Raw genomic sequence first — 25,424 nt, 5'->3', positions numbered from 1 at the left:
ACCGCAGCATATACGCTGCGGAAAAATCCGCAGCATGGGCATTGACATTGCGGAATGCCATTGGGGACCATGGGGTGCGGATATACATGCGTTTTTCAAGCGTTTACGCTGCGGAAATTCCGCAGCATATACGCTTGAAAAACGCTACGTGGGCACACAGCCTAAATGTAATCACAAGACAATGGAATGGGGCATCTGGATGAGCCCTGGATAAGTCCTAAGCATACAGCCTTAAAGGGGTATTCTCACCTCCAAAATCCTATTCCAAAATATAGTAGGTGTAATAATAGAAATAGAAATATTAGAAATGTAGTATAGTTCTGATTCTCAATGTCGCTTACCCCATGTGCACGGTATTGCAGTAACTTAGTTGCTAGTGGTCATAAGCATGGATACCTAACTGTCACTGTATGAGTGGTAGTAAAAATGGATACCTAAGCTACTGCAATGGCCTGCAAATGGCGTAAGCAACATCAGAAGAACTATACTACATTTCTAATTGGAGATAATTGCTAATATTATTACACCTACTACATACTGGGATAGTTTCTCGGAGATGGGAATACCCGATCTTACATGTTTTTATGGCGTGTATTTTTATCTGTAGATTGTAATGTAATAAAGCTTATTTTTAATCCTCCCTTTATTGCCTCAAATGTTTCTGCCTGTATGTATTATGTTTGTCGCTTGGATGTTAGGGGTTCAGTACCATGGGATTTGTGAACAGATGGCTCAAGATTGGCTTAGGTCATAGTTTCATTATACTTTGATTTGTATAGAATTATGTATAGAGAAATGTTATAAAATATAAGGCATTGATATTGAAAAATAATAAAATCAGATTTATTCTTGGCAGATGACTGTGGTGTCAAACCAGATACCCATGAAAAGCGTGCCATTATTCCAGCTATACCTCCAGCCCTTCAGAGCAGAAATCAGTCATCTGAGCCTTTTCAATCCATCATCTACTTGGATTCATCACAGACTGTTAAGCAAAATGAAAGCCAGAGAAGGGATGTCGAACATCAAATAATTCCCACAGGGAAGAAACCATTATCCTGTTCAGAATGTGGGAAATGTTTTGAACATAAATCTAAATTGCTTACACATCAGAGAATTCACACAGGAGAAAAGCCGTTTTCATGTTCAGAATGTGGGAAATGTTTTAACCATAAGTCAAATTTACATACACATTTCAGAAGTCACACAGGGGAGAAGCCATATTCATGTTCAGAATGTGGGAAATGTTTTATCCAGAGACAAGACCTTCTTAAACATGAAAGAATTCACACAGGGGAGAAGCCATATTCATGCCCAGAATGTGGGAAATGTTTCAACCAGAAATCACATTTCCTCATGCGTCAGCGAATTCACACAGGGGAGAAGCCATTTTCTTGTTCTGAATGTGGGAAATGTTTTTACCATACGTCAAATTTGCTTATACATTACAGAAGTCATACAGGGGAGAAGCCATATTCGTGTTTAGAATGTGGGAAATGTTTTATCCAGAAACCAGATCTTCGTAAACATCAAAGAATTCACACAGGAGAGAAGCCATATGCATGTTCAGAATGTGGGAAATGTTTTATCTACAAATCAGATCTTCTTAAACATCAAAGAACTCACACTGGAGAGAAGCCATATTCATGTCCAGAATGTAGGAAATGTTATGGTTGGAAGTCAAAACTTGTTGCACATCAGAGAACTCATACAGGGAAGGAACCATTTTAATGTTCAGAATGTGGGAAACATTCTTCTCGGGAATCATATCTTCTTCATCATCTAAAAATTCATGTAAGGTGTCAGAGACGACACTGGGGAGATCACACAATATCCCACCGCTGCCAACAATTTGTCAGGGAACGACAGGGACGAAACTGGGGAGATCAAACAATATTCCACCGCTGCCATCACATTGTCAGCATTGAGCAGGGATTCGCGAGCACACAACCCCGATTACTCACTACGTAGGTATCGGCAAGCGCCCAGTGAGCGTATGGCGTGCACACCTCCAGATTCCAACCCACGGAATATGTGTATACGCCGAGTATGGTTACTGCCATCTTCACGATAACCCACTTATTTTTTTAAATTCGCTGCCACCACTGACCGAGTTTGAAATATAATACAGGCCTGGTCGGACGCCTGTGTTCTGGTAGCGTATGGCTTCGGGGGAGGGAACGATTACAGAGCAAAAGAAACAGGACTATTAAATTTTATAATTAATTCAAAAGGGCAGTGTTTATGAAAAATATACAAGATTTTACAAATGGAGACAATACAATACATATGCAGTTACACAAAATAATAAGGATTAAGGAAGACTTACTATAAGATCGCAAAGACGATTCAGTGTAGCTGGAGGGGGGGCACCCCACTTATTACCTTGACTGTTATCGAAAGGGATCCATTGCTTATAGTCTCTATACCCCCTGGCAATGAATCCGGATCCATCCTCAGTGGGGTCTTTTATGCCGAAGGTTGGAGGCCGGCCCACACACCTCCTCTGCTGACATCATGTGAGCTGGGCTCCAGTCTTCACATTTTTATTAAAATCGCTAACTTCTGGGGTAAATTATCGCTCGTTGATTGCGGAAGCTTGCAAACGACGCCATAATTTCCATTATGAATTTGCCTTTCTTTAGAGACCACACATGACATAGTTGCAGTCTGCTATTTTGTTACTTTTGCGCCACTGCTCCACGGAGGGGCTCACAGCAACTGAAAAATAAGCATATTGTTCCTTGGTTGACCCTGTCACTTAAAATATAGGTCCCGTAATTATTGGAGGTATAGAACTTTAGATATTCCATATTCCATGTCGGCGCCGGCCCGGCTAAAGATTTCTGTTGAATTTCCTTTGAAGCTCTGGGAATACAACCTTCTCAGCTAGATGTAGATTTATCGCTAGCCTGTGTTAATTGGGTTTGGTAGAACCCTTTGTGCTAGCATTTGTCTACAAGCTATTTCTCCTGTGTGGGCTTAATTTGCATGGGGACAGCTGCGTGGAGTGCCAGCTCCTCTCCTATGCCAAACACTATAGAGAACGGGGGGATGAAGAGGGGTCTGGGAGGGAGAAATTCTTAATATTTTCTTAATATTTTTCTGACATAGGGATATAGCAATACCTTATTTATTAAAATAATTTTATTGCCAAATTTTACAAAGAAAAAAAAATCTAACGGTTACATTCAAATTAAAGTCAAAGTTTTAGAAGAGAAAGAGAAATTATTTTCAGAACTAAATCATGATTAGGAAATAGAGATGAGCGAATTTTCCATTAGTTCATGTCATGAAAACCACTATCGCTGCCACCAGTTTGTCACAAACTCCACTCAAGCACAACGCGCGTTCCTCGGATGTAACCGCAAAGGGGGACTCTGCTTCCACTCATTCGTCCACTCATCTATGGAAATGGGTCAACAGTGCGCTAAGCGCCCCCCCCAGATGGTCCACACATCCACACCACCCTTAACGCTGCTTTAAGGGTGTGACAGAGACTGCCCCTGAAGACAATTGTAGTGTGAATACTAACATGCGGCTGTATTGTGTTTTTATGGTGTAATGTAAAATGCATAGTGTTATAGGTACCGATACTGCTGTGTGGATACTGTATTCGTGATGCATAAGGTAACTTGGTACACTCAGCTCAGGGGTAGGGAAAGTGAGGAACATAGTTTAGGGCTTAGCTAGTGATAAATAAGACCATTAGAGCAGATAGGCGGTGGTGGGGCTAATAGTGTGCAAGATATAGGTATAGGTTAGGATACAGTTAAATGTTTGGGACCAGCCCAGCATTGGAGGGGGTGGGTCAAGCAAAAACGGGAATTACTTCCTGGTTTAGTTAGACAGAGAAAGTGTGAGGTTTGTGTCAAGTTGAGGTTCAAGCTGCAGTGGGCTGGGGGCACGATATCATTCTGGCAGCATGAGGCCGTACCAAATTTTCTGCAAAAATTCCTGTAACGTATGGGGCCTACAGCCGAACTAGGCACTGAGAAGTGTGCCTTAATCCCTTTCATACATAGGAAGCCGGACTGGGAAATGTGAGAGGGAAATAATGTAACAGATCTCGGGAGTGCTGTGGTGCCAGATGGGAAATCTCTGGGGCTAACAGGAAGATCAAGCATAGGGATAGTCTGAGCTGAACGTAAGCAAAAGCTTGAAATGTATTATGTTGATGAAACTGGAGGGTGCTGTTCCCGAAACTGCGTGTTATAGACTGTTGTATCTGAACTGTCCAGTAAAGTTGTACTTGTTTATAATGAACCGGTTGTCCCCTGATGTGTATGCGGCTGATCCTGGACCTAAGGACGTGGATACAGCGAAGGCCTCTGTCCTACATGTGATCGCAAAAGAAACTTCACAGCACACTACATATGGACTGGACACTTTGTGAGGTGCTAGGGCTTAGAGAAGTAGCAGCTTGCCCACAGCTATTGCCCTGGGCACCATACACGTCCACCACTAGCCATTTTACAACGCCAGAAAGATGCCTTTACTGGGCAAGACATTGGTATACATGCACATCCAGCTTTCCCAAGCTCCTGAACAGTTTACTACTTGCACTCTGGCTACCAGGCAACACAACCAAGCTATTTTCTCTCCCCGAGATTGTTGGTGTGTTTAAAGCAACGAAAAACAAACTTATTAAATGTTAGATTTAACATCCAAAAGAAGCACAGTGCTTTTTTAAAAAGTTACAAATTAAGCAATAACAAAAAGTCATACATAAAACAAACAGCTGGGACAGAGAAGCTGCTCAAGATGAAAACCCCCAGCCCCTGCGTTTAATACCTATGTGCCAGTGGAGGCCTACAGGGACACATCTGCTGGTCCAAATAGTTATCCAACAGTGACAGCTATCTGTTCATTACTGTGTATACAGTCTCCATGTCTGCTCTCCATCAGATAACCTACATCAATTCACTGTGTGGGGTGCAGGCAGTGATCAGATGCTCCCAGACTTTGATCTGTATATCTCCATATATGGCAGTCCAAATCAGCCAAAAAAATTATTTTCTACCTAATCGATTAGTTAACACATGAAAATACGCCAAACTCTCCATTTCCCCGGAAAAGCCATGACACTCTAAGGTTTCCCAGGACCATATCCAACCCTTTAACGCAAATAGCAAAAAGCTGCATTTTGATATTACTATACTAAGGATATTTGTGTTACAGCCTCTCTAATTGTCACTGGCAGATGACATGGCACGTGTTACCTCTATATTACCCCATCCATTACTACTAATATTACTGGGACTGTCTGTTGTGGCCGAAGGAGCACAAGCAGGAACAGCAACTGGTAATAGAAGTTCTTGGAGATAGGAAGGAGTTGTAGGAAACAATCCGTAGAAGAATTACAATAGTCTGGGTAAGACTTTTCAGGAGCTGGAGCCTGAAACTAGGCTAACAGCTAGACACAATACTAAAGCAATGAGTGAAAGATCCATGTGGCTTTTAGTAGGCCCAAACAGGAAACAAGATGGATTCCATAGATTCAGAATCCGCAATCTTGGTAAAGGGGAATTGTCAAACACAAAAGCAGCCTCCAGTGGTAAGGAGTGAAACTGCAGTACAATTATTAAAAAGAACAATAGCGGCCACTAGTGGTTAAACTGTAGAAGGTCAACAGAAATCCTGACATTAGTCCCCCTTTCAACAGCGGCCTCCGAATGATGCTTGGCTTGATGTATGTGGGTATTTTTTGTGAAACTCTGTAACCCCTTTTCGACGTGGTCAGTAATAGTACGCACCACATCGGAAAGGTCGGTTCAGCGGGGGCTCCATCGCTGAGCCCGCACTGAACCGAGCAAATGTCAGCTGATTATTACAGCTGACATGTGCCCGCAACAGCCGCGGGTGGAATCGCGATCCACCCGCAGCTGTTAACTAGTTAAATGCCGCTGTCAATCTCTGACAGCGGCATTTAACAGCGCAGCGCCGGAAGCACATCACTTACTCCGCCCATCGGTGACCCCGTCACGTGATCGCGGGTCACTGATGGGAGGGCATGACAACCCTGGGTCTTTCCCGTAGACCCCAGTGGTTGTCATGTAAAGATTGCTATGAGCGCCATCTAGTGGTCGGAGCTCATAGCACAGGAGCATTTCTGCTACATAGAGGTGATCTGCTCATCACCTCTATGTAGCAGAAGCGATCGGACAGTTGCTGCTTCTGTAGTCTCCTATGGAGACTAGAGAAGCATGCAAAAAGTGTAAAAAATGTTTGAAATATAAAAAAAAAATTAAAAAATATAAAAGTTTAAATCACCCCCCTTTTGTCCCATTCAAATTAAAATAATAAAAAATAAACCCCACATACACATTTTTGGTATCGCCGCGTTCAGAATTGCCCGATCTATCAATATAAAAAAATAATCCAATCGGTAAACGGCGTAACGTGAAAAAAATTCCAAACGCCAGAATTACGTTTTATTGGTCGCTCCAACATTGCAATAAAATGCAATAATGGGCGATCAAAACATTCGATCTACCCCAAAATGGTGTCAATAAAAACGTCAGCCCGGCGCGCAAAAAATAAGCCTTCACTTGGCCCCAGATCACGAAAAATTTAGACGCTACGGGTCTTTGAAAATGGCGTCATTTATTTATTTATTTATTTATTTATTTATTTTTAGCAAACTTTGGAATTTGTTTTCACCACTTAAATAAAAAAGAACCTATACATGTTTGGTGTCTACGAACTCGGAATGACCTGGAGAATAATAATCGCAGGTCAGTTTTAGCAATCATTAAACATGGGAAAGAAAAAACAACTGTGGAATTGCATTTTTTTTGCAATTTCATCTTTCTTGGAATTTTTTTCCCGTTTTCCAGTACATGATATGGTAAAACTAGTAATGGATTTTAAAAGTACAACTCGTCCTGCAAAAAATAAGCCCTCACATGGCCATATTGACCAAAAAGTAAAGAGGCTATGGCTCTGGGAAGAAGGGGAGCAAAAAGCGAAAACTCAGAAACGGAAAATGCTCCGGACATAAGCAGTCGAGGAGCACTGAGATTTTCAACAGGTCCCCAGGAGTTATCTTCAGGGCCGTACCTTTGCCACTATATTAAGTACTGCAACTTGTTTCTGAATATTCTGGAATTCAGGACCTTTTCAACTGTGTAATGTTCTTGCCGATCCACTTCAATAGGATTAGGAGGCAGACAACGCCCTGGAAAAGGATTTGGAACAAATGGCTTTAGTAAGGAGACATGGAACACTGGATGTATCTTCATTGTTCTGGGAAGTTGAAGGCGGAAAGCTACTGAGCTAACTTATCCAATTATTTTAAATGGACCAATACATTTTTGACCCAGTTTTGGTGAGGGTATATGGAGTTTCAAATTCTTGGTGGAAATCCATACTTTATACTTGGAAGCTTGGAGAAGGTCTGCGAGATTTATCTGCTGCTTCCTTATGTTTCTCCTGGTCAATTCTTAAAGTGTCTTTTAGTATTTCCAGATTCTATTGCAGGGATTGTATTCTGTCATTGATAGTAGGGATAGGCGTTTCTCTTGGAAAATTAGGAAGGATACTTGGATGGTACCGAGAATTTGCGAAGAACGGTGTTTGTTTGGTCTAAGCATTTTGCGAATTGTTGTATGAAAATTCTGCCATAGGAAGCAAATCTACCTAGTCATCCTGGAGATGACAAATGTAGTATCTGATATATTGCCCTAAGGTTTGGTTTGTGCGTTCAGTCTGACCATTAGATTGGGGATGGAATGCAGAAGATATACTGACATCAATGTCCAATGCTGCACAAAAATTCGTCTGGAACCCCATGAAGACTAAACACATATTGAATTATAAGATCAGCAGTCTCTTTAGCAGATGGTAAACCAGAGCAGGACAAAATGTGCTGCTTTGGTGAGTCGGTCCACCACTACTAGGATTGAACTCTTTGCTTTTGAAACTGGTAGTTCCACAATAAAGTCCATAGATATAGAGCCCCAAGGACAAAATGACGTTTTCAGAGGCTGCAGTAATCCCATTGGTGATATGCGGGAGTTTTATACATAGCACAGGTGCTACAGGAAGATACATATTGTTTAACACCTTTTTGGCAATTGGACCACCAAAAAAAACAAGAAAGAAATTCTTGTGTTTTTTAATTCCTTTGTGTCCTGCTAACTTAGAGTCATGGATTAGTTTTAATACTTTAAGTCTCACAGTTTCTGGAACATAGATGCAAAGATTATGACTCCATACTTTATTTTGAAAGGTAAGAAATATATCATCTGGTGGATGTAGAAGAATTGAGTCTGTTTCATATGCTTCCCGAATATATCTTCCAGCAAGTCTTTGGAGAAGATCCTAGATAAAGCATCTGCCTTACCTTACGGGGGTCAGGTCTGTAAAAGATAACAAAGTTGAATCTGTTAAGAAAGAGGCTCCATCGAGCCTGGAGGGGGGGGGGCAAACATTTGGCAGATCTGCTAACTTAAAGGTTACGATGGTCAGTTAGAACAACAATTTGTTGAGCCTCTCCTTCTAGATAACAACTTTGCATGACGAACTCTGTCCAGCAACTCAGGGATCAAAGGCAGGGGGTAATGATTCTTTACAGTAGTTTTATTAAATTCTCTAATCAACCCAGTCATCCTGGAGATGACAAATCTAGTATCTGAGATATTGCTCTAAGGTTTGGTTTGTGCGTTCAGTCTGACCATTAGATTGGGGATAGAATGCAGAAGATAAGGAACTTGGTCTTAAGGAACCATCTTTCTTTTTGACAAAAAATATAGGTGCACCTGCTGGTGATGAAGATGGACGAATAAACCCTTTAGCTACATTTTCATCAATGTACTCCTTGAGTGTTTTAAATTCCTGCTCTGCTAGTGGGTAAATGCTTCCAAAGGGTATTGCTGCTCCAGGCAATAGATCAATTGGACAATCATATGGCCGATGAGAAGGGAGTTTGTCTGCATTTTTCTTATCACCTACATCAACAAATTCCTTACAAAATGGATGGTAATTTAGAAGATTGTTCAGGATCCTTTACAACTTTATTTGGTGAAGCCTGTGGGGAGTGTACAGCAGATGGTACAAAAAACACTTCTTTGGTTCCCCAATTGATTGTGGGATTTCGAGTCTGAAGCCATGGCAACCCCAGGATTATTGGAAAATATGGAGATGAGATTAGTAGGAAAGATAAAACCTCATGGTGATTAGGTTCCATAACTATCTCTAAGGGTTCAGTCTCTTGATTCACTGGTTGCGAATTTAGTGGAGATCCATCAACAGTTTCCATGATAATAGATGAAAGTCTGTTTTGAATTTTTACCACATGTTCCTTTGCGAAAGAGATGTCCATAAAATTTCTGCGCTTGAATCAACTAGGGTAGAAACTTGATAGAAATGAAGCAATGAGAGTCCTTATTTTTTTTTATTAATTTTGAGTGCAATAGAGAAAATTGAATGGATGACAGCATTCACTGGAGGCGCCCGTTCAGACAAGACTGATTCTTCCGCTACAACTGCCACTGTTTTACGTAGTCGAGAAGGACAATTGACCAGAAAGTGGTCAGTCTTGCCACAATAAAAACACTGATTTTTCCGAAGTCTCCGTTCTTTTCTCTCAGCACTTTCACGTTTTAACAGGCTGGCGAACTGCATGGATTCAACTTCAGATATGTGAGGACTCTTTATCTCAAAGTCTGTGGGACTGGTGGTTAATGCAGGTGGATAACGATTATTGTTGCGGGAGCAGTTTGAATTCCACTTTTCCAATCTTCTCTCTGATAATCGGTTGTCTATACGAATACGATTGTGCATGAAGTCATCAAAATTGGTGGGAGCATCGGCCCGGGCTAGTTCATCTTTGAGTGCGCTGGAGAGTCCGTTCTTAATAAAAAGATAATTATGCAGCATTATTTCATTCAGTATCAATCACCCACCATCTGAATTCTGTAGTGTACTCCGCAGCAGATGGTTTACCCTGATGTAGCACCATCAGTGTAGATTAAGCTGTTGCACAATGATTAGGGTCATCAAACACCTGTCTCATGGCTGCTAGAAAAGCCTGCAGATTATTACGTCGATCATCATACGTTTCAATGAGGGAGCTGGCCCAGGCCAATGCTTTATGTGTCAGTAGCATAGTTATACACAATACTTTTGATCTGTCTGGAAGTGAGCAGGGTGTGCACCAAAGTACAATCTGCACTGATTGATGAATGCACAAAATTTATCATGGTCTCCACCAAACCTGGAAGGTGGAAGCAGAAGAGTGGGTGGAGGGGCCAGAGCAATAAGTTTATTTTGTAACTGAAGGATCTGTTCAGACTGCAGTGCAATCTTATTGCTTACATCTTGCACAATATTCTGTAGATCCTGTGTAGCTTGTCCAAAAATGTTAACATTATGAGTTGTCTGATTTTCAAATGTCGTGACTTTTGTTTTTAGTGTTTGCATATCTGCATAGATGTTGGTAAGCAAACAGTTCATCTTATATACACAAACCTCCAATTTTCCTCCCTCGGCGGCATCCATGATGAAGGCTTGAGTATCCTTTTACGATACTAGCATAGTACTGCTGGAAACCAGTGGCCGAACGAGCACAAGCAGGAATAGCAAGCGGTTCTAGAAGTTCTTGGAGTTAGCAACAGGAGTTGTAGGAAACAATCCGTAGATGGAGACTGAAACTAGGCTAACAGCTAGACACAATACTCAAGCAATGAGTGAGAGTTCCATGTGGCTTTAAGTAGGCCCAAACAGGAAACAAGATGGATTCCATAGATTCAGAATCCACCATCTTGGTAAAGGGCAATTGAAAAACATAACAGCAGCCTCCAGTGGTAAGGAGTGAAACTGCAGCACAATTTTTAAAGTGAACAATAGCGGCCACTAGTGGTCAAACTGTGGAAGGGCAACAGAAATCCTGACACCTAGTTTAACTCCCCTGAACATACGATGACTGCACATTATTACACCCAGATCCTTCTCTATAAGTGACTCTTCTAGTATAATTTCCCTGAACATACGATGACTGCACATTATTACACCCAGATCCTTTTATACAAGTGACTCTCCTAGTTTAATTCTCCTGAACATACAATTGCACATTATTACAATAAGATCCTCATCTGCAAGTGATTTTCCAACACAGGACTCAGTAGTTTTAGGCTATGTTCACACATGTTGGGTTTTTCAGCATCACAAATTTGCAGCAAAACCTAATCTCTGGCAGGAAATCAGCTGCGTCAAAAACACAGGTTTTGTTGCTTTTTTTATGTGTTTTTGTGCCTTTTTTTCAGCATTTTTTTCACTGTCCTTCTGTCTTTATTTATTCATGTACATAAAGTTCTGTGAAAAAAAAGACCCCATTCTATTTTGCCATCAAAAACGCAGAAAAAACGCTGATGCAAATTTTGGTGCGTTTTTTCACCACCCATTACTTCCTATGGGTGAAAAAACGCTGAAAGAAGTGACATGCTCTATTTTCCAAAAACTCAACCAAGGCACAAAATACGCAACAAAAATAAACCATGATGCGTAACACAGAGTATTCTGGTTTCTCATAGACTTTGCTGGTGCTGCAAAACGCAGCTGAAAATTTGCATAAAAATCTGCAGCAAAAAACGCTGAAAAATGCAACATGTTTGATCATAGCCTTTTTATGATCTTAGTGTTTATGAGCTTAGAGTGACAAAGAATATAATAGTTTACCAAAAAGGGATGACCATTCCCGAGGCTAAGAGAGTAGATTTCTAGCCTCTGGCCACAATGAGGAGTGATCAGATACAATTCATAGTAAATAGTCCACTGCAGATCTAGTCGTATTTGTTGGAAGATCAAAAGATATAGTCCCACCTGGTGAGGGGTCACCTATAGGCCGAGTGACAAAAAGTTTACATGTTTACCATCAAGGAAAATTAATTAAATGTTAGGTGTCATGATTCCTCCCCTCAGCGTGTCACACCCGTCTCTTAATCGAGCACTGTCACCCTCCCTCAAAAGTCCTAAAACAAACAAAAGTCCTGACCTATAATAATGGGGTGCAGAAAGTCCTAGACCATGCCAATCTCGTGAGACTCAGTATCTGGGCGCATTTCAATGTCCACTCTGGCCACTGGATAGTCTTTAGCATCCTCGTGAAAGCAATTGACGTCAACCTTCTTCCCAGGGATAAGCTGGAGAGGAAATGTGGCCCTCACAAGGGTCACCAAACTTCCTGAGCCTAGCAGTCCAGGCACTTGCTGACCATTCCCCATTAAAGGACAAGCTTGTGGCCCCTTGTTGTGTGGAAAGTTCGCACTGCAATCTGGATACACATAGTATGAACAGTGGTGACCCAGGCTACAGTCCATCTGCTTGGAGGTCAGGGGACTACATGGGGCTATATGGCCTGGGCCGTGACATTTCCAGCATATAATATTGCCAGCTGGGACCTTTGGCATACCCTGCACTGACCCTTTCGACCATGGACACCCCACCCCTTTTTGGGTCTCCGATCCCTGTTGGGACCCCCAGTGTGGAGTAGGTTGCCTCCCCAAGGAACCATCAACCCCCTGATATCTTTTGAACAGTCTGACCAGGTCATTGGCATTCCGGGGATCACCCTGGGCAACCCAAGTCTGTATTGGCCTCGGAAAGGAGTGCACAAACTAGTACATTACCACTTGCTCAACCATCTGCGCAGGGGTAGAGGACTTTGCCTGCAACCATTTTTGGACGTGGTTCAGCAAATCAAACATTTGGTAGCGAGGGGGTTTGTCACTGTGATATGCCCAGCGGTGGACCCGTTGTAACCTGACATTGTCACTCTCAAGCGCGTCTTTTAAGGCTAAGTCATAGTAGGTCTTCTGGAGCTCCCCCGTTAAGTATGGCACCAGCACTTCCTTCCATTGCTCTGGCTAGAGTTTCTCCCTCTCAGCGACCCTTTCAAAAATGGTCAAAAAGGTCTGTATGTCATCACCCTTGGTCATTTTCTGTAGGGCTCTCCTTACCGCCTTCAGGATGGGAAAATCATCAGCTGACCTTTGAGTCGAATCTGCCGCCATGCCACGAACCTCTGTTGAAAAAGCAGCTTATTTGTCTCCTGTTGCGCCAGCTGTTGTTGGTACTGCTGCTACAGCTGGGCTTGTACCAGGTGTTTCACTAGGTTCTCCATGCTATCTGACGCTATTTGCTGGCTTATGGCCGCCTTCGCCCAGGGCATGCAGGACCTCTGTAGCAGTCACACGTGTTCCCTGGGAACGCTGCCCGTATTTCTAACACCAATTGTGGGAATGCTACTCACTTGGGTGCGTGGTGAAGCAACACGGGAACCTTTTCCATTTATATGTCCTTGCTGGGTTATTGGTTCTTCATAAACCACATCACAAGCATAGCAAAATAAATGGCCTTTCAATGCAGGCAAAACAAAGTAAACAGTTCCAACAATGGCACTTTAGAGACAGTCCAGATCAGACAAGCTGGATAGTATCCAGTACACCGGCTCAGTTTGGAGATAACACACAGGAGGACTTCTTACCTCCACACACACAGACCACGTGTCAAAACAAACAGACTCCATTTTACCCTATGGACCACACCCACGGGTGGGTATGTGGGCAGCCAGGCCTACCCATCTCTCAAGCTGCCCTTAAAACCCTGGTCTAGAAGCACAGAACAAGCTTCTTAGTACTATGTGCGCTAGAGCAATACTCCAGGTTTACATCACAGAGGACTACCACCTCTGTGATACATACCTCCCATCAACTATGTGTCCGGAAGCCACATCACATCATCTTAGACCGAGCAAGGTGTTTATGACTGAAATACATACAAACATGTATACAGCCATAGTGAGGTAAATGAAGGTGCATAGAAACTGATAGCTTCTGTGACAGTGTCACTGGTTTTATATGTGAGGGGAGGTATGTGTCACTCAGGATGCTCTCCTGTGTGAACTAAGACCTACTTTATTTTTTCTGCCAGCGTGTTATATGCTGGTAGGCTTACTCTGTTAAAGGGTGTGCGGTTTTATGGGAATGGCAAAGAGGGTGGGACGCCATTCCCCCTACCTCCCCTCAGGGTGTGGCTGAGCAATGTGTAAAAGCTCAGTCCCTTTTTTTTTCTCTGGAGTGTGGTCTGGAGAGGGAAGTCTCCAGACAGTATTGTGGAAGCTGCAGAGCTTTTCACATGGACTTTAGCAGTGCAGTTTATGCTACTGAGAGCGGGCGGAACCCGCTCATCTATGGACTGAGTTATACTTTGTTTTTTGTTTTTTTTCGTTTAACCCAGAGGGGTCATGTTTGTTTTTCCCGTGAAACCTGCATGAGTTTATGGCTGATAATAAACCAGCATAAAGGAAACCTGAGAACGTGTGTCCTGAGTCTGCCTCCAGGAGAGCCGAGCGAGTCGTCTTGCCACACTTCCTTCATGCACATACACTTCCATCATCATTCGTCTTAGTGACACAGAAGTCGCTCTATTCAGAGGATGCAGATAGATAAATCGGGATATATTGATTAGAAGCTTCATGGTCAAGGTGAAGAAACAAATAAAAGCCCCTCAGTCTTGATTTCTAGGATATTTACAGCTTTGTGGATTAATAAGTATTAATCTGTACACCTCGTACACACGCGGCTCTGTTCCGCACACCTCGTACACACACGGCTCCGCTCTGTACATCTCGTACACACGTGGCTCCGCTCCGTACACCTCGTACACACGTGGCTCCGCTCCGTACACCTCGTACACACGTGGCTCCGCTCCGTACACCTCGTACACGCGTGGCTCCACTCCGTACACCTCGTACACGCGCGGATCCGCTCCTTACACCTTGTACAGACACGGCTCCGCTCCGTACACCTCGTACACACAAGGCTCCGCTCCGTACACCTCGTACACGCGCGGCTCGGCTCCGTACACCTCTTACACACGCGGCTCCGCTCCGTACACCTCGTACACAAGCGGCTCCGCTCCATACACCTCGTACACACGCGGCTCCGCTCCGTACACCTCGTGCACACACGGCTCCGCTCCGTACACCTCGTACACACGCGGCTCTGCTACATCCACACTGTAAACCCCTCCTGACCCCACACATGAACTTCAGCTCATCCAGCACCATGACAACCAGCACAGCAGAGTCCTGCATCCACTGAGGCCCCTGATCATGTGACCCCTGACTCCTCCCCTCCTGTGACCTCATCACAGGTCCTGTGCGCACAGAGCAGCCATATATGTGGTGGTGGCTCTGCAGGTGGAGGTCGGTACCGTCTCCATTACTCTCTCGCAGGATTCGGGTTCGGTCTCTTGGATGTCGTTTTCTTCTCGTGTTCTTCATGTAATGAAGGATCCTCCAGCAGCCGCTCCCTCGATCACACGCAGCACATTGAGGCCATTACGGAACGATCCTTTTCCTTTTCTCGTTAATGTGAATCTCCCTAATAACAGACGGAGTCCTGTGATCCCACTATAACACCCGTCTCAGGCCTCAGAGCAGAACGCCGCCTGACAGGACTTTGGGGTCTTATCTGCTGTTTCAGGTCACTTCTTCTAACTGTTTTAGAAACCTGAAAGGGTTAAAAGAAGCTGAAAAAACTGAACGTGTGAACAGCGAGTTGTTCATCATTATCTTCCATCTTCTAGAAAATTTACCTTAAACCTTAGTGGATGGATAAAGACAAGAAGAAGATGGCGGAGAGGATATTACACCTCACCCTAGAGATCCTCTTCCGGCTTACTGGAGAGGTGAGAGATTCTGATGACGTCACATTACATCATTCTTATCTATGGGAATAACAGATGGACAGAACTGGAGAGGTGAGTACTCGGGAAATGTCTGGAGTGAGATTTATTAATGTGTCTCTCCATAACCAGGATTACACAGTAGTGAAGAAGACCTCTAGTGAGTGCTGTCAGGACCCTGTCTCTGAGGGATGGGGAAGACCTCTGAGCCCAATCACGGGGCCTCCACCTCACCCCCTGATAAATGAGGACATCAATGACCAAAAGATCCTAGAACTCACCTACAAGATGATTGAGCTGCTGAATGGAGAGGTGACACTGCTGGGAATGCTGGGACATTATACAGTAACGCTATGAAGGGATTGGGGGGATGATGGTATCATTGTATGTGTCAGGTTCCTATAAGGTGTCAGGATGTTGCTGTCTATTTCTCCATGGAGGAGTGGGAGTATTTAGAAGGACACAAAGATCTGTACAAGGACGTCATGATGGAGGTTCCCCAGCCCCTCACATCACCAGGTAATAGACAGGACTAAACACACACGGCCTATAATTGTCTGTATGTAAAGAATGAATTCAGTCCCTGTATGTGTTTCCTCCAGATCTATCCAGTAAGAGGACAACACCAGAGAGATGTCCCTGTCCTCTTCTTCCACAGGACTGTAAACAAGAAGATCCCAATGTTCTTCAGGATCATCAGGTAGATGGAGAGAAGGTGTCATGAGATCCCCCCTATGATGTGTAGATGGCTGTGAAGGTCTTGTGTTCAGTCTTGTTTTATCCACCAGTATTATATGGTTTCTACTTGTGTAATGAGAACGGTGGAGATGGCAGGATTAGAGCTGATCGTAAATGTGACTTCTCATCTGTCTGTGACTTTTACAGTATTTGTTTCAGGGTTAAGATCTGACCCAAATACCCACCCACAATGGTGGAGATAACAGGAATAAAGTTGGCCATAGCCATTAGGGCCCCAATTTATCACGGTATTTTCACCAGTTTTGTAGTGTAAAATACCTTCATATTTTTAATATGGAGCTGAGAGGTTAGATTTATACAGGAGATTGGCAGCTATTTGTCTCCTATAACTACTGCTGTCATGTTGGTTTTGGTCATCATTTTTCTATGACTTTTACAATATTTGTTTCAGGGTGAAGATCTGACCCATATTAATACTACAGAGACATATGTGAGGGGTGATGAGCCTCGTAAAGAGGAGATTCCTACATATGACCGCCCAGGTGAGTAGTGACCGCAAAATGCAGAGAAGTCACAGATCCTGTGCTCATTATGTTATGAGTTTGATCACACAATTAATTGACGTGCATTTTACTTACTGATAGATTTGATGCATAACAAAAAAAGCTTTTTTTTACACCTTTTTTGATTAACGCATTTTGGTAGCAAAGTTTCAGTGGTTAAATGGTATTTTATTTGCTGCAGAAAGGCACCATGTCTCCAATTGTAATGTAGTTGTGAGTTGCCAGATTACAGCTGAATGTCAAGAAGAAAGCCGGGTCACACACAGAAGTCAGGCAGGTGGACATCTAAGCTGGAGAAGCCAAGGTCAATATCTAGCAGCACTACACGTCTCGGAAGGGCAGTCAAGTGAAAAGCCAAACCGTTTTGAGGTCAACAAGAAGTATGTAGACAGATTAGGAAAGGGTTTATAAGTAAAGATGAGTGAACTTGTTCGGAAAACGTTCGCCAATCTCAAAGTCGACGCGAACATGGCACATTCAGATTCATGTTTGGACCCCCGAGCATTTTCCTCAAAATCGGCAAAATTCGGCCAAAGTTTGGTAAATGATAGAGTTTCCACTAATGCTTTTGTTAGGACTTTGTCTAGGATAGTGGTTCTGTATGATGTGTGGGGATGACATGTTTGATGAGGGAAGAGGAGCGGCAGACTGTTATCCTTTTTTTTTTGTTGTTTATTAACTTAATGTGTGGAGATTCCGGCAGCCAATCAGGGTGCAGAAACAATCCACAACGTCCAGAAACAAGGTCTTGTGTCACTGGCTACCGAAGCCACATGTCCCTCACCATATAAAAAGCAGACATGTGGCTTTGGCGCTATTTTGTCAGTGTAACAGCATAGTGAGGCTGCTGCTGGAAATAGTCAGATCGTTCGCTAGGTGGCATTTTGTCAGCTCGTTCAGATAGATAGGATATTGTGTCAAATCGGCCTTCCAGCAGATCAATCCTTTGTACTAGTTGTGTGGTCCCACCAATAATACACATTTCAGCAGATCAATCCTTTGTGCTAATTGTGTGGTCCAGCCAGCAGTCCACATTTTAGCTTCTAAATCCTTAGCTCTAATTGTGTGGTCCAGCCAGGATTGCACATTTCAGCATCTAAATCCTTTGCGCTAATTGTGTGGTCCAGCCAGGATTCCACATTTCAGCATATAAATCTTTTGTGCTAATTCTGTGGTCTAGCCACACTATCTCAGCAAATAAATACTGATTGTTATTCTAGTGACAGTTGACGGACAGGTCTGGGTCTAGGGTTGTGAAACAGCTGGTTAAAAGAGGAGAAGGGTACATCCAACATGAGTGGGGAAAGCAAGGTCATGGTGGAAGGGGAAATAGGCTTGGTGTACCAGGTGTATGTGGGGTAGGTGGTAATGTTACTGAAAGCTTTACTGAACAAACACCGGCTCGTCCTATCCAAAGACAACTGACAACTTCTGTTACTGGACGGACTACTCCACTCCCTTTCTTTGGCAGTCGCACAGCGGTGCGCTTTGTAGACCAGGGCCAGAAAGAGCATGTGCTCCAATAGATGGCAAGCACTGCATCAAGTGTCCTCTTCCTCCACCTTAACATCACACACAGTACAATCCTCAGAGATGGCACCCCAATTATCCTTGTTTCCCCCCACATCACAAATCTCCAACCATCCAACTGACTGTGCGGAACCACAGATGGGTGAGTCTGCAGAGCTGTTCACACACTCAATTCCATGGGCATCAGAGGTCTGCTCCAAAGATTTAAAGACTTTAGAGGAGGAAAGCATCTGCACCGATGCCCAAATTTTTTTCAGTTGGATCCGGGGCCAAATGAAGTAGGGTCTAAGCAGAATCCAGGCCCTCGTCACCAGACGTTAACCCCTGGGGGTGGAGGTGATCCTGATGAGACTCAGATTCCTGAGGCGCACATGGACTGTACTGTGCTGTCAGGGCAGGAAGAGGAGGCGGGTGACTATCGGGGCGAGGAGTGGGAGAATAGAAAGGATAATGATGAGCTTCTAGATCCTAATTGGTGTAAACCCAGAGGCACACAGCTGAGTAGTTCAGCAGAGATGATGGAGGAGGAGGAAGACGAGGAGATTACGTTGCAGTTTCAGGCACAGACACGGAGTGGTGCAATCACGACAAACACTGCATCCTCAGCCACAACTCTGGCTGTGACCAGCAGTGGTCACGGGTCTGCAGTTTGCAGGGGCGGAAGGGTTGGCTATCCTGGGCCTTTTTTGAGACCGCAAAGGATGACCAAACTCACTTTATCTGCCAACTTTGTAAAAAACAATTCAGTAGAGGCAAAAATTACAATAATTTGACTACTATATGCATGAACCGGCACATGTGCGATCAACATGCGTTAGAATCTCACTACGCTAAAATGCGGACTAGCGGGCCTCGCCAACCACCGGCCGCCCCATCAACCACATCTGCTGCTTCTTCCTCCTCCATCACCGTGGCAAGTGTTCTCACACAAGTCTCCGGCCGCAGAACCTCCACTTGTTTATCCGGTACAGTCGGGGTGAGTGAGAGCCCGTCAGCTGTTATGGAAGTGGACGTGCCTGCTGTTTTTGACCGATCTCAGACACCAAGCACACCACATCTTTCTCAATTCACCATAACATCTCTGCCTGCACCTCACTCACAGTCCAGCAGTTTGTCGTGTTCACCCTACTCCACCCTCTCAGCACAGCAGCCAGTCCTCGGTCCCGCAGTTGTAGTCAGGTAAAAGATTGTTTCCTCCTACACATGCCAAAGCTAAGAGCTTGAACTTCACCATCTCCAATCTGTTGGCTACAGAAATGCTGCCTTTCTTACTGGTGGATACAGACGGTTTCCTAAAGCTGATGGCCATCGCAGTCCCCCAGTACCAGCTGCCCAATCACCATTACTACTCTAAGAAAGCTGTGCCTGTGCTACACCAGCATGTTGCAGACAACATCACCGATTTCATGAAAGAAATCTATGTCCGCCAGGATGCTTTCACCACAAACGCCTGGACGAGCAAGAATGGCCAGTGGCGTTACATCTTGCTGACTGGGCACTGGTGACTCTGGTGGCTGTGGGGGCATAAGGGGAAGGGACTGCTCCACAAGTCTTGGAATTCCCAAGGCTTGCGGGACAAACCTCTGTATGTAACACTACATCCTCTGCTTCTGCCTCCTCCCCCTCCACCAGGGCCTCCAACTGCGCCCTCAACCTGTGCCTTTATGAGACCTGCATTCCAGGGAAGCCCGTGTGCGATAACTGTGAGAACCTGGTGGCGGCTCTACGCCAGTGCAACCTCACACATGTGCCTCGTATGGCTGACGTACTCAACCTGGTGGTACAGCAATTTCTCTGCCACTCTCCCGTCCTGGCTGCACTGCTGCAGAAAGTATGGTCACTGTGTGCTCACTTCCACCATTGGCACCCTGCGAGTCATCGACTTGCATCGCTACAGATGTCTTGGGCCATACGTCAAGGAACATCACACGTTCCTTGAAAAAATCTAAGTCTGACAGGGTGCATTTCACCACTGACACCTGGAAGAGCAAGCATGGCCAGGGGCATTACATCTTGATGACTGGGCACTGTGAGACTGTGGGGGCAGGTGGGAAAGGGACTGCTCCACAAGTCTTGGAATACCCAAGTCTTGCCGGACAAACCTCTGTATCTAAAACTGCTTCTCCTTCCTCCATCTCCTCTAGGGCCTCCATCTCCTCTAGGGCCTCCACCTGTGCCTTAAACCTATGCCTTAATGAGACACGGGTTCCAACAGTGGACAGAGAATACCCTCAACTCCGTACTGCGCAGCCAGGGCTAACCCCAGTCAGGCAGTGTTTAAATGAATATGCCTTGGAGACCACAGTCACACAGCTCAAGAGTTGTGGACAGCTATCCAGGCCGAGTTGAGCAATGGCTGTCTCCACTGACCTTGGAGCCAGGAAAGGCCGTGTGTGATAACGGTGTGAACCTGGTGGCGGCCCTACGCCAGGGCAGCTTCACACATTTGCCATGCATGGCTCATGTCCTCAACCTGGTGGTAAAGCAATTTCTTCTCCAATATCCCAGCCTGGATGTGCTGCTGCAGAAAGCACGTCAATGTGTTCTCACTTTTGCAGTTCGCACCCCACAGTTCATCAACTTGCATCATTACAGAGGTCTTTCAGCTTACTGGTTAACCGGTTGATATGCAATGTGCCGATATGATGGAATTCAACTCTGCACATGTTACGACAAGCCCTGGTGAAGTATGTAATTTTGCATAGCCCAGGCCAACGCAGTACGGACGTGCGAATTACGCTTGGGGAGTTGGCACAGATGAAGGACCTCTGCACCCTTCTGCACAGTTTCGAAATGGTTAGCGCTGACTATGCCATCATCCGCATCACTATTCTGGTCATCTACATGCTGAAGCACACATAGAATAGTCTGCTGGAGGAGGTGGTGGTCCCACAGGAAGAGGAGGATGCGTAAAGGAGAACAATATTTCTAAGTTCCGGACTGTCGTCGCACAAGCTGGTGCCATGGGAGGGTGGATTACAGTGATCGAGGGGTCTCATGATACCAGACAAACTGTTAGTGAAGGTGCAGGAGCCGAGGAACAAATGGAGGAGGACGAGGAGGAAGTGGTGATGGGCACGCAACAGTCAGGAGATGAAGAGGATAATGATCCCCCCCTCTGTTGTCCGTGGTTGGTGGGAGGGGACAGAGGAAGCAAGCTTGAGTGTTACCCCGCCACCAACACATCATTGACTTGGACCTCATGGAAGCGCCCGACACATGAGCGCTTTCTTGCTGTACTATCTGCAACATGATGGCCGTATTGTTAGGATTAGAAATAATGCTGACTACTGGGTTGCTTGTTACGATACTGGCGTAGTACTGTTGGAAACCAGTGGCCAAAGGAGCACCAGCAGGAACAGCAAGCAAGTGGTAGTAAAAGTTCTTGGAGATAGCAAGGAGTTTGCAGGATACAATCCAGGGTGAATAGATCAGTCTGGGTAAGAATGTTCAAGATCTGGAGACTGAAACTAGGCTAATAACAAGACACACTACTCAAGCAATGAGTGAGAGATCCATGTGGCTTTAAGTAGGCCCAAACAGGAAACAAGATGGATTCCATAGATTCAGAATCCGCCATCTTAGTAAAGGGCAATTGCAGAACACAACAGCAGTCTCTTGTGGTAAGGAGTGAACACAATATTAAAGTGAACAATAGCGGCCACTAGTGGTCAAACTGTAGAAGGGCAACAGAATCCTGACATTGCCCTTCCTTTAGATCCACGATACAAGAGTAAATTTTACCAGATGCTTTTTCCTCTAGAAAGGGACGCATGCATGCTGGAGTATCGAAACACACTTGTAGACAATCTTAAGAGTGCTTTTCCCCAAGACAGCAGTGAGGCACACAATGTGCATCGCAGTTCTAGACTTCCAATCCTGGGAACGTCGAGTTGTCAACGCAAAAACATTAGCAGCAGCAGGGGTAAGTGGCACAAGCAATTTCTGTAAGTTGTTTCACACATTTTTTAGACCAGTTCGTTCACCAGCAGAACAGAGTACAAGTCTGACGCATAATGAACAACTGGAGAGGATGGTGCTGGAGTATCTCAATATCAATGTCATAAGAGGGGTTTGGACCCTTATGCATTTTGGTCTTCAAAAATGGAAGAGTGGCCTGAGCTCACTTGTCACACCTTGGAGGTTTTGTCATGCCCGGCAGCCAGCGTTCTCTCAGAATGTGTCTTCAGCGCTGCTGGTGGTGTCATGACTGATAAGCGCAGCTGACTTTCCCATGAAAGTGTAGACCCCCTAACCTTCATCAAGATGAACAAGTCCTGGATCTCCAATGACTTTTGCACCCCAATCGCAGACTGTGCAGACTAGGCAATGGTGTAGTTTTTAGTGTGCTGCATTGATCTCGCATTATTGCAGCCTGTGACACCTTTGTCGTGCCTTCTGTACCTGCTGTTGCTACTGCTGCTGATGTTACTACCAATTTTTTGAAATGTGGAGACTCCAAGTTGGGTCTCCGTCTGCTGGGTTGCCTGTAGTGGAAGGGGTGTCAGAGCCCCATTATACTATTTCTACTATGGTGAAATTGATGCCACTTTAGTGGTGTATGGCAATAATTTTTAGAAATGTGGAGACTTGTGGTTGGGTCTCCTTCATGTGTGTTGCCTGTAGCAGGAGGGCTCCCAGACCGGCAGGCCTGCACTTACTTTCAGTCAACAACCTGTGTTACTATCCTTAAATTTTTCTACCAATAGTAGCCTACAAAACTGATATTTGTGCCTCTTGAGTGTGGCTTAGCAGAAAAGCAGCTTGCGCTGTGTTACGGGTCCGGGTGGTGGAACCTCTGTGCTGTGGTGCAAGGAGGGACCAGAGGGGCGTGACTAAGTGCCTACTCTTCCTGACCAAGGTCGCATGGTGTCTCAGTCTACTCCGTGAACCAGGGAGGGACCGAGCAGGGGGACCAGGTGCCACTCTGGGACCAACCTTGTATTAGAGCAGGTGACTCCCATGGGTCAGATGGCAGGAACAGACCGGTACAGCGGATAAGCAGGCTGATTCGGCAGATAGCCAGACGGGTGCTCCGGGTAGACAGGCTGGTGGGCACTACTGGTAACTGGCAGGTGCTTCCAGGTAAGTGACGCGCCCCCTGGGCCGTGGGGTACTCGGTGCCGGGCCGGTCGTTGCTAGGGGAGATGTCACAGTGGCGGTGACCCGGTCCATGACCCAGGGCGATCAGTCAAAAGGGGAATATTTACAGGGGATTTATAGTCTTTATATACAGTTTGTGACGCCACCTGTGGTATGCGGCTATATGGAGCCGCCGCTGCGGAGCAGGTCGTCTGGAGCTGGTGTAAATGCAGCAGAGTTGGTTTAGCTCTCCACAGGTAGAGCTTAGCTCCAGGGCAGTGTAGATGTTACTGATGTTGCGGTGTAGTGCAGGAGGTGATGTCGCAGCAGCAATAACTGATAGAGACGGTGGGGTGCCGTCTTCAGGGTTTTACTCACAGTTGTCAAGTTCCTCAGGTTGCACTGTACAGCTTACAGCCTCCCACGTCGCGCTGCGTTCACCTGGCAGGGGTTCCGCCAACCCTCAGGTACCTCCAGAGTACATAGCAGGACCCCCTTCTGTGTATTCCTCCTGGCCGTCTCCCTACACCTCCCACCTAGTGTCCCAATCCAGTGACCGCGGACCTTGACGGGCGACGTCTTCTCTGTCCCCTGGGTCCTCTATGGTTACGTTCTTGGTGAGACTAATGTGGATTGTGGCTGCAGTACCTGAAACACTACAGCCTCCGGTTTCCTAGTTGAGACTTGAAGAACTCTGCTAGTTTAGGGATCAGTCCCCACTGTGCTACCTGACCCCTCCACCGCCTGGCAGATTCGGGCGTACGGGTGGCCTCCAGCACTTCCCGTACCCCTGGGGTCCCTTCTACGTTCCTGGAGCCTTTCTCCTGCTCCTCTCCTCCTCAGTCTGTCCAGGGCCTCTCCTCAGGCCCTCCTCCAGAGCAGAGCTCCTGCTCCCAACTCTTCCTCTCACTGAACTGTCTGAACTCCCTCTAGAACGTTCCACCCTCTTTTTATATCACTTCGTCCAATGCTCCCCTGATTTTCTTCCTCCACCCACTACATGGTTCCCCCTACTTTGGTTCCCCCCACTCCAATCAGGGACAGGGCTCAGCAGGAAGCGCAACACATCTTGCCCTCCTAGCTGGTCTGGAGTAGTGTAGTGTTGGATGCAGGTGTTAGGGTCCCGGGCTGTACTCCTTCCTTACCTGAGAGTGAGCTACCACACCTTTGGGTGAGATGCAGTACCTCTGTGGCGACCGAACCCTCAGGGGCGCCACATAAGCAGGCTGGCGGACACGGCAGGTAACTGGCAGGTGCTTCCAGGTAAGCAGGCGGGCAGAGCCCATAGACAGACTGGCAGGCTGGACTGCAGACAGACTGTCTGGCTGGATTGTAGTCAGACTGGCAGGCTGGACTGAAGAACAGACTGGCTTACAGGACTGACTTACAGATTGACCTGAGGGCTGAAGCAACAGTAAGAACACAGAGCAACAACCTTGCATGGGCACCTCCATGTTGGAGGAGGTGCTTTAAATAGGGAAAGTCCTCCAGCCATTGGCTGGGGACTTTGAGCACTGCGTGCGCGGCCCCTTTAAGAGGGAGGGAGCGCTCGCGCGCCCTAAGCACAGTGCCCGGGAAGCTGCGTGCAGCAGCAGGGAGGCCGGAAGATGCCGGACCAGGACCACGGCGGTAAGGGGGCAGAGATGCCGATGCTACAGTACCCCCCCTTTATGCCCCCTCTTTTTTAGGCTTGCAAGAAATACTTTAAGAAGAAGAAGGGCATGGATGTTCTCCCTGGGTTCCCAAGACCTCTCTTCTGGGCCAAACCCCTTCCAATCCACCAGAAAAAAGTTTTTTCCTCTTACCTTTTTGGTGGTCAAAATGTTCTCTACTTCATAGACGTCCTCAGCGGAGACCGGA

At 45.6% G+C, this 25,424-nt stretch overlaps 1 protein-coding gene and 1 pseudogene across 2 annotated transcripts in view; one reads left to right on the top strand and one right to left on the bottom strand.

The window, feature by feature from the left end:
• The window catches only part of LOC141201473 (uncharacterized), a 323,215-nt gene that overhangs the window by 194,206 nt on the left and 103,585 nt on the right, over nucleotides 1–25,424 (bottom strand). The window lies entirely within an intron of this gene.
• The window catches only part of LOC141201447 (uncharacterized), a 93,563-nt pseudogene continuing 68,849 nt past the window's right edge, over nucleotides 711–25,424 (top strand).

The sequence above is a fragment of the Phyllobates terribilis genome, unplaced genomic scaffold (assembly GCF_046119375.1).
Source record: "Phyllobates terribilis strain yellow unplaced genomic scaffold, ASM4611937v1 Scaffold_116__1_contigs__length_5312468, whole genome shotgun sequence".
NCBI lineage: Eukaryota > Metazoa > Chordata > Amphibia > Anura > Dendrobatidae > Phyllobates > Phyllobates terribilis.
This window is presented reverse-complemented; position numbering and strand designations above follow the sequence as displayed.